This window comes from Danio rerio, chromosome 23 (genome assembly GCF_049306965.1).
Source record: "Danio rerio strain Tuebingen ecotype United States chromosome 23, GRCz12tu, whole genome shotgun sequence".
In the NCBI taxonomy this organism is placed as follows: Eukaryota; Metazoa; Chordata; class Actinopteri; order Cypriniformes; family Danionidae; genus Danio; species Danio rerio.
In genome coordinates, this window is record NC_133198.1 from 47,973,697 (window position 1) to 47,985,016 (window position 11,320).

Consider the following 11,320-nt stretch of genomic DNA (forward strand, 5'->3'; position numbering starts at 1 on the left):
TTGGGGGTTGTTTTCATTTGGTGCAGATTAGTTCCATAACATTTGTGTAAACATGTTGGACAGTGCGCAATAATACAAACCATTAAGCCTACACGCTAAACTTGACAAAACTGAATCCTTTTCCATTAAAATTAGTGCTTTTTTGAGACCTTGCATATCTTTATATGGTCACAGACAGTTATTGATGGGCAAACAACTGCAGTTCATCCATCAAAAATATCAACAAGACATATCTGGTGTGTTTTGATCATATTTTTGCCTATTTGGAAATATTGTTTGTTCATTTTTTGCTGTTCAAGCACAGAGGTGCTGTTTTAGTGTCTGCACTATTTAAAAATCTATCACAGCATAATTTGCTGTAAACTAAGAAAAGTAATGCACAGACTGCTCATCTTTTCTTCATCAAAGAAGAAATGTGGATTTTTTTTTATAGCATACTTGTCCTAAAAGCTTAAAACAAAGGAAATGTAAACTAAAAACAAATGTTATTATATGTTGTATTACATAATAAGTAAAATGATGAATAACAATAATAGATATGGCATCATTTTTAGCTCATCATTAATTCTGTTTATTTACTTGAGTAAATGTGTGTAAATCTAAATTTATTGAGTTTTTAATTAATTACAGTAATATTATTAACTTATATGAAAATGTTCATATGATTGATGTACAATGCAGTTTGTACAGTAATATTTTCTGTCTTTTAGTAGAGATATTATATGAGAGACTTGCTTTATTTACCAAATAAAGTGAATCTAATTAGATTTGCAATTTAAACATTAAATAAAAGTTTAAAAGGTATTACTTTTTATTTCACTAATTAAGGTTTTAGATATGATAGTTATGAAATCTGCAGATTTTTAACAAAATTCTCCGCAGAAATAGCAAAAAACGTCCGCAGATTCCGTCTGGCCCTAGTCATCACAATACGTTTTTAAAACAAGAGACAGATTATTAAAGATTCAGAGATGTTTATATTCCTTACATATCTGCTTGCAGTTATAAAAATCTCACTGATTTACGTTAAAAGTGTCAGAAATTGATCTAACTCATATAATTAATTTTACTTTTTAAATAAAATGCAGCTTTTCCACTTTCATATTCTCACTATACGACACTATTAAGACAAAAAAAATACTAGTAGATCAAGTATATTACACAATTTAAAACTAACTCAATGTTAAAATGGGGCGTCACAGTGGTGCTCTGGGTAGCATGATCGCCTCACAGCAAGTTGCTGGTTCGAGTCCCAGCTGGGTCAGTGGTCATTTCTGAGTGGAGTTTGCATGTTCTGGTTTCCCCCACAGTCCAAACGCATGCGCTGTAAAGGGGAATAAATTTACTACATCAGCCGTAGTGAGTGTGTATGGGTGTTTCCCAGTACTTAATTGTGGCTGGAAGGGCATCGGCTGCCATTATTTCATTATTTTACAGAATATTATTTTATTAAGATGAGCATTTAATTTTTTGGTGACAAATAATGCGTCGAATATCATCATCAGGCTTTTGATGAGCCATTTCCAGAACCTTTACTTTCTCTGTTCCTCAGTGGTGGATTGATCTTCTGCAGCATCTATAACATTTGTTCAGTTGTTCATTATGATGGCGCGGTAGCTCAGTGATTAGCAACAGTAAGAAGGCTGTTGGTTCAAGTCCCAGCTGGGTCAGTTGGCGTTTTTGAGTGGAGTTTGCATGTTCTCCCCGTGTTGCCGTGGGTTTCCTCCGGGTGCTCCGGTTTCCCCCACAGTCCAAACAAATGCACTATAGGGGAGTTGATGAACTAAATTGGCCGTGTTGTGAAAGTGTGTGTGAATGAGTGTGTATGGGTGTTTCCCAGTCCTAGTATATCACCGATTTACATTAAAAGAGTCAGAAATTGATCTAGTCCATATAAATATCAGCATCAGATCAAAATAATTTTACTTTCTAAATAAAACAGAGCTTTTCCACTTTTCACATTCTTACTGTATGACACTAATAGACAAAACACCCTAAAGACCAAGTATAATACAAAACTAAAAACAAATTAAATGTTAAAATATATAAAACTGTAAAGTGTCCACAAAAAACGCTTCAATTTAAAACAAAAATAAATGTAGGCGTTTATGACTATGACCTCATATTTCAGGCTTTACAGGGTTAAATAGACCTGACAGACACATTACTCATCAGCCACAGTTTAAACAGTAAAATAATTACGCTTTTCATGAAACATCTCTGAACAAAAATAAAATCACGCGTTGATCTTTGGATAATCTCGTATAAAGTGATATTGCAGGTCTTTTGTCCTGATGAAAGCGGAGGGCGCGCGCATGCGAGCACGCGCCGCGCGTGGACGCAAGGGCGCGCGACGTACAAAACATTTGCGATGACATTCACAATAAACATGTAAACACAGCAAATATATACCAAGACAGAAATATAGAGTGCTTCAGTAAAATCATAGCGAATATAACAATAAAATATCAAATAAAACAAAGCGATACTTATATAAAACCGAGCATATGAGTATATGTAAATACGAATTAATAACCAAATATGAAATCAATCATGATAGATTCCCCATAAATAATCCGTGACAGAACATGCTGTTGTTGTCTCAGTGAACGCGCTTTCCTGATGCGCGCGACCGTAGCCGGCACCGGTAAAATATGATTTCAAAACAAAAGACAAACGTGATGTTTGTGACACGACAAACGACTTCACTTTACCGACAGAGAAATATTCGCGCCACACATTGAGGGCGTATGATTATATACAGCGGTATAATACTAATAAACATTTCTGCACATGATTATATTGATAATAACCCCTCAGAGAGACAAATATTGAACAAAGAAGATGATTATAACCGACACAAACCCACCTGTCACGCCCGCATCGCGCTGACCGGAGCCCGGTGACCCGTCAGAAAGTGAAGAGCTCCGGTATGATGATGTCAGCACAATAAAACCATCATCATCATCATCATTATCGGTGTTGGCTACCGGTCAGTATCTCTCTCTCTCTCTTTCTCTCTCTCTCTCTATCTCTGTCCCGTTACCGAAGAACAATGAGTCCAGCGTGCGGGAGTGCGCTCATAACGGGAACGCGCATGAACTGTCAGCAATTTAATAAATGTGAAATATGAAGTAATGTCAGGCAACAGTAAACAATATTATGGATTAATATGTGATCGTGGGACCATAAATACATTCGTCACTGTTAATTAAATTAAAAAGAGAGATTTATAAGCCACATCAGCTGAAAGCTGAATAAATAATGCGTTTATTAAAAAGATAGCTACTATTAATATTTGACTGAGATACAACTCGCATAAATATGTACACCCCTTTTTTTCAGCTAACATGTTTAGGAGTACAAACATAATATGTCTAAATTTAATTAAAAAGTTATTTTTTATAATATTTTAACAGTTTTTATATTTTTGAAGATATATATATATATATATATATATATATATATATATATATATATATATATATATATATATATATATAAGCGCATTTATATCTTTAATAATAACATATTAATACAAACATCTAAAAACGTTATTTTAATTTAACGGGAGCTTTAATATTGTAATTAATTTGGGAATAAAAGAAAAGTCCATCGTTTTTAAGCATATAGCCTAATGTGTTTTTGGCTATTGCATGCAACATAATTATTTAATATGTTATTTAGTTATTAATAACTATATAACTGATCATTAATTAATATGTAAGGGTCACATAATAATACAAAATGAGCTAAATTTACATATAAAACATGACAATTTGGATTTTAAGTTCATTTTAAAACTTTAAAGCTTTACGTTTATTTATTTACATTTGACAAAATGCATTTAACAATGAAGAATAAATGACTCTCATCCATTTTACCCATGAAGACAGCCATTAAACTGTTACAGTGATTTACGTGTTCAAAATATGTAGAACAAGAATCATTTGATGACATTTTGAAAGATGTTATTTATTAATTGCTTCATTTAAATACCCTGAAATTGAACATATTTGCCACTATACTTCAAACAAGAAGCTTTTTTATCATGCATCATCTTCATTCATTCATTTTCCTTCAGCTTAGTCCCTTTATGTATTAGAGGTCGCCACAGTGGAATGAACCGCCAACTATTCCAGCATATGTTTTACACAGCGGATACACTTCCAGCTGCAAGACAGTACTGGGAAACACCCATAAACACTCTTTCACACTTATACACTACGGCCAATTTAGTTCATCAATTCCCCTGTATCGCATGTGTTTGGACTGTGGGGGAAACCGGAGCACCTGGAGGAAACCCACGCCAACACGGGGAGAGCATGCAAACTCCACTCAGAATTGCCAACTGACCCAGCCGTGGCTCAAACCAGTGACCTTCTTGCTGTGTGGCAAACATGCTACCCACTGCGCAGCCTTGCAGCCTGGGTTCATATTTGTAATTCAATTTAAAATGACGCTTTTAAACCCAACAAATGTGTTTGTCCATATTTGACCAAACCCTTGAGTTACTACAACAACAACCCAGCATTTTTACTCTGTTAAAATAGTTGGGTTAAAAATACCCCAACATTTAACCCAACTATAGATTATTATAGCACCTTCCCAACTATGGGTTATTTTAACTCAATGCACTGGGTTATTTTGATTAAATGTTATTTTTTCCATTCTGGTATTACTAATACTACCAGGGTTCAACGCTAAGGATTTTTTCTACTGGCCCGATCGGACCAGTGGTTAAGATTTTGTAACGCCGGGGAGTAACACCACAACAGAAGATAGGATCCAATTTGCAGGTTTATTCACAGTCAGGCAAGCAGTGGTCAATACGGGAGCAAACAGGTATGTGAGGACAATCCAGAATCGTAGTCAGTTTAACAATCAAGAGGTCGAAAGGCAGGCGGCAGACAAGGATAACTAAATAAACAAGGCTAGGTTCAAAACACAGGAAACCAAGACAAGGAAAACGCGTTGTAATGCTACTTTACAGTGAGCAAGACTCGGCAAACTGAAGGGGTGAATGTGTGGCTTAAACAGTGTGTGTTAATCAGTCTCTGAAAGTCCTCAGGTGTGCTAATGTAATCAAGCGAGATGAGAAAGCAGGTGTGTGGGTGAGCATGTATGAAGTTGAAGTCCATTAACTGGCAGATTTGTAGTTTCATGAGTGAGTGTTTACCAGCGACATCTGGTGGTTTGTTCACTGGTAAACATGACAGATTTTTACTTGCCCTGCCAATATTTTCACTGGCCCCACCAAAAAAAAGTTTAAAGCTATTTATTAGCCACAAATATAAAAATGTGTCGAAATGTTTGTAAATCTAGAATTTCAATATTTGTTAATAATAGATAATGAACAAAATTCAAAGTGTTTTGCAAACAAAAGTAGCAAAATGTGCAGGTATTTTATTGCAAAACATAAGATAGCTGACCTGCCAAACTGATGGCAAACTGTACAAAACACTTCATTTATTTTTTTTAGTCGTGGTGTACCCTTGTAAATGTCTGCTTCCAAGATGTTAGAGACAAATGTTTTCCTTTAGCATCATCACTTGATGTTGCCGCCATGTTGCTGTCTCTTCGCTGTACTGGTTATTACGGAAAAAAACGTGCTCAAAACATCCAATCAGATTAGAGAAACAGAGAAGTTAGCATTCGAAGTCTTAAAAACACACACAGTTTCTCGATTCTGACTATATTTGCATGCGATTGACAAATATTTACAGACAAATTAAACTTTAGTGACAGGGCATCAGTGGCTTGATCGGGCCAGTAACGATTCTGTCTACTGTCCCGAGCTTCTCTCACGCTGGCCCCGGGCAGTCCTTATTGTTGAGCCCTGACTACTATTCATTTTATAATTATAGCTGTGTAAACAGACAAATAAATAGATAAATAAACTGTAGAGATGAACACGTGAGGCAGAGAAAAGCATTTTATCCATTTTTTACACTCTAAAAAAGTTGAGTTATTTATTTAACTCAATGGTTGAGTTAAACATATATTTGGTGTTTGTTGGGTTATTTTTTAACCTTTATATATTCATTCATTCATTTTCTGCCGCTTTACCGGGGCTGAGTCGCGGGGGCAGTAGTCTTAGGAGAGAACCTCAGACTTCCCTCTCCCCAGACACTTCCTCCAGCTCCTCCGGGGAGATCCAGAGGCGTTCCCAGAGCAGCTGAGAGACATAGTCCCTCCAGCGTGTCCTGGGTTTTCCCCGAGGCCTCCTCCCGGTGGGACATGCTTGGAACACCTTTCTAGGTAGGCGTCCAGGAGGCATCTGAAACAGATGCCTAAGCCATCTCAGCTGACTTCTCTCCATGTGGAGGAGCAGCGGCTCTACTCTGAGCTCTCCCGGGTGTCAGAGCTCCTCACCCTGTTTATAAGAGTGCACCCTGCCACCCTGCGACGGAAACTCATTTCGGCTGTTTGTATCTGAGATCTTGTCCTTTCAGTCATGACCTAAAGCTCATGACCATAGGTGAGAGTAGGAACGTAGATTGAGCGGTAAATTGAGAGCTTTGCCTTTCGGTTCAGCTCCTTCTTCACCACATTGGACTGGTACATTGACCGCATTACTGCTGCCGCTGCACCAATCCGCCTGTCAATCTCACGCTCCATCCTTCCCTCACTCGTGAACAAAAACCCGAGATACTTGAACTCCTCCACCTGGGGTAAGGACTTTCCTCCAACCTGGAGATGGCAAACCACCTTTTTCCTGTGGAGCACCATGATCTCGGTCTTGGAGGTGCTGATTCTCATCTCAGCCGTGTCACACTCTGTAGTAAACCGCCCCAGTGCATGCTGAAGGTCCTTGTAATGAAGCCAACAGAACAACATCGTCTGCCAATAACAGATGAAATCTTGTGTTCCCCAAATCCGACACCCTCCAGCCCAAGGCTGCACCTTGAAATTCTGTCCATAAAAATTATGAACAGAATTGGTGACAAGGGGCAGCCCTGCCGGAGTCCAACATGCACTGGAAACAAATCTGACTTATTGCCGGCAATGCGAACCAGACTCCTACTCTGTTCATACAGGGATGAGACGGCCCTCAACAGATCGCCTCTGACCCCATACTCCCAGAGCATCCTCCACAGAATGCCACGAGGGACACGATCGAATGCCTTCTCCAAGTCCACAAAACACATGTGTCACCCTGGTGAGGGTGTAGAGCTGGTTCAGTGTACCACAACCTGGACGAAAACCGAATTGTTCCTCCTGGGTCCTAGGTTTAACCTTTATTAGGTTAATTATTAATAACTCAACCAGTTGGGTTAAATATTTGGTTCTTTGTTGGGTTATTTAAAGCCTTTATTTGGTTATTATAACTCAACCAGTTGGGTTAAAATTGATTTGGGTCAACTGATTAAACTGACACAGAACAGCTGTATTAATATGCGAGCGTAATGTTGTTTTTGTGTTATAACAGTTAAGCTCCAGCACAGTAATATTGTTTTAGTTTTATTAAATGACCTCTCCTTGTTGTGTTTTTATATCCGTTTCACCAGCACTCTTAATTATTGATGATACAAATGCGCACTTCATAGCCGATCTATATTAAATAGATAAAACACTTTCTCTACCTCACGTGTTCATCTCTACAGTTTGTTTGTTTTGAAGAAATCATACACATATTTGGGATATCTGACCGTCATTCTCACCTTTAGGACACAGCGGAGACATTTATTTATTTACACAGCCATAATTATAAAATGAATAGTAGTAAAACTAGAATAAAAAAAATAATGTTTAATCAAAATAACCCAGTGCATTGGGATAAAATAACCCATAGTTGGGAAGGTGCTATAATAATCTATATTGAGTTATATGTTGGGGTATTTTTAAGCCAACTATTTTAACAGAGTATAGATCGGCTATGAAGTGCGCATTTGTATCATCAATAATTAAGAGTGCTGGTGAAACAGATATACAAACACGACACGGAGAGGTCATTTAATAAAACTAAAACAGTATTACTGTGCTGGAGCTTAACTGTTATAACACAAAAATAACATTACGCTCGCATATTAATACAGCTGTTGTCAGTTAAATCAGTTGACCCAACTCAATTTTAACCCAACTGTTTGTGTTATAATATAAATAACCATTAAAGGTTATAAATAACCCAATCAAATCAAATCACTTTTATTGACACATCATCAGCAGCACGTGTGCTATGATGAGTAAAAAGCTTAGGTGCTGGCTTCAGACAGTGCAAATACAGCGACAATGTGAAATTGACAGTGATATGTACGATGAATAGGTGTCCACATAGTTGTAGGCACTGTTGTTTAAAGTATGGATTGGTTAAAGTGCAGTACATGCTACATTTTGATGGTGTGCAGTGAGGCTGTGGAAGAGTCTTAGTGTGTTGTATAGAGTGTTCATCAGCCTGATAGTCTGAGGGAAGAAGCTTTCCTTCAGTCGGCTGGTGCGTGACTGGATGCTGCGGAACCGTCTGCCTGAGGGCACCAGAGAGAAAATCTATGGCTTGGGTGGCTGGAGTCATTGATAATTCTCTCGGTTTTCCTCATGCACCGCCTGGTGTAGATGTCCTGGAGGGAGGGAAGCTCACCCAATAGTATCTGGTTGCAGCCTTTATGATGCAAGCTGAGACTGCATCACTCATTGATGCAATGTCAGACACAATGCACTCAAATAAAGCTAGTGACGTCACTGTGACGGGTAGGGGTGGGGTTAGGTGAGCCCATTAAAAAGCATTGGATGCAGCCCAGATTGCACTGCATTAGGTCTGCAGCCAGACTCCTCTCAGCTCACCTCCTACTACGAGTCCAGCAGTTCGCACAATCCTATGTAGGCCTTTGCGATTGCTGCTGGTGCTATTTCCATGCCAGGTGGGTATGTATAACCCAACAAAACAGCACATTTTTAACCCAACTGGTTGAGTTATTAATATGTAACCTAATAAAGCTAAAAAAATAACCCAACAAGCACCATATATGTTTAACTCAACCATTGGGTTAAATAAATAACTGAACATTTGTAGTGTGTGATACAGTGTACACATTCTTGAACTTGACATAACAGAGCTCACGACAAAACAAACAACACACTCATTCATTTTCCTTCAGCTTAGTCCCTTATTCATCATGGGTCACCACAGTGGAATGAACCGCAATTACATTTTTAGGGGATTGCCTTTTCTGGCTGCAACCCAGTACTGGGAAACACCCATACACTACGGCCAATTTAGTTCATCAATTCCCCTATAGTGCATGTGTTTGGACTGGGGTAAACCGGAGCACCTGGAGGAAACCCACACCAACACGGGGAGAACATGCAAACTCCACACAGAAACGCCAACTAATCCAGCCCGGACTCGAACCAGTGACCTTTTTGCTTTGAGGCCACAGTGCTAACCACTGAGCCACTGTGCCACCCCATATAGAAAATCTCCTCCTTTTGTTTTGTTGTGGCAGTATTGTTGTCCTAATCAGCTTTCGATGAACTGAATTTGACACACAGATCATCAAACCTGTGTGTGTGTGTATGTGTGTGTGTGTGTGTGTTCAGCAGATGTGATCTAGCAGATGACTGTGTTTCTATATGAAGATTAAATCTGCTGACCTCTTTTCCTCTAATCTCTCATTGTCTCCTGCACTAACGGGCTGTTGTGTAATTAACCAAACGTCTCGTTATAGAGCGTAGAGTCGCTCGTGTGTGTGTGTGTGTGTGTGTGTGTGTGTGTGTGACTTACCGGCTGTCTCTGTGGGTCTTCATCTTCATCATCGTGTGTGTGTGTCCATTACAGTCCGGTGAGATTCACACTCAAACTCCACTGGAGGCTCTCAGGATCTGCCTTTCTCTCCTTCTGCTGGAACAATGATCACTTCCTCTCACACACACACACACACACACACACACACACACACAGACACACACACACACACACACACACACACACAGACAGCCCAATCTGACGGTAAATGCTCTGAATGCGCAACTGTAGAATTTGCACGAATTTGAGTTCAGTGAAAACTTCACAACTAAAACACACACACACACACACACACACACACACACACACACACACACACACACACACACACACACACAGGTTTGGGTTTGCCAGTCTATTGTTCATATTTCCTGTTTTCTATCCTCACATATCTGCGAACATGGGTGTGTGTTAGTGTGTGTCTGTTTATTGTTGTGTGTGTGTGAGTGTGTGTGTGTGTGTGTGTGTGTGTGTGTGTGTGTGTGTGTGTGTGTGTGTGTGTGTGTGTGTGTGTGTGTGTCCTGTACTCACTCAATCTGTGTCCTGGTGCAACAACAGGAAGCAGCACTGTTTGAACACACACTCACACACACGCACACACACACACACACACACACACACACACACACACACACACACACACACACTAACTATAAGTGTTCTACTACACTCACACAAACCACTATAACAGTGTTCAACCACACACACACTATAAAATCATTGTTCAACTACACACACACACACACACACACACACACACACACACACACACACAATAACAGTGTTCAACTACTCACACACACACACACACACACAATAACAGTGTTCAACTACTCACACACACACACACACACACACACACACAATAACAGTGTTCAACTACACACACACACACACACACACACACACACACACACACACACACACACAATAACAGTGTTCAACTACTCACACACACACACACACACACAATAACAGTGTTCAACTACACACACACACGCACACACACACACACACACAATAACAGTGTTCAACTACTCACACACACACACACACACACACACACACACACACACACAATAACAGTGTTCAACTACACACACACACGCACACACACACAATAACAGTGTTCAACTACTCACACACACACACACACACACACACACACAATAATAGTGTTCAACTACAAACACACACACACACACACACACACACACACACACACACACACTATAATATCATTGTTCAACTACACACACACACACACACACTATAATATTGTATGTAAACACAGCTGATCCTAATAATCAAGTTGATCTAACTCAATGGTTCTCAAAGTGGGGGTCGGGACCTCCCGAGGGGTCACAGGACAATGAAGGACAGTGAAGCTGCACATCCCTGATACCAATCTCCCGCTCCACCACATCCCAAAGCTGCTCTATTGGATTGAGCTCTGGTGACTGTTGAGGCCATTTGAGTACAGTGAACTCATCGTCATGTTCAAGAAACCAGTCTGAGATGATTGAGCTTTATGACATGCTGCGTTATCCTGCTGGAAGAAGCCATCAGAAGATGGAG

General features: G+C 39.4%; 1 protein-coding gene across 3 annotated transcripts in view; it reads right to left on the bottom strand.

The window, feature by feature from the left end:
* Window positions 1–9,804, bottom strand: part of zgc:158659 — a 42,948-nt gene extending 33,144 nt beyond the window's left edge. The window contains 1 exon segment of one of the 3 annotated variants that reach the window (NM_001430840.1): window positions 2,870–3,085. The gene's annotated coding sequence lies outside the window, so the exon portion shown is untranslated. 3 annotated transcript variants of the gene reach the window in all.
* Window positions 9,805–11,320: the final 1,516 nt, after the last annotated feature.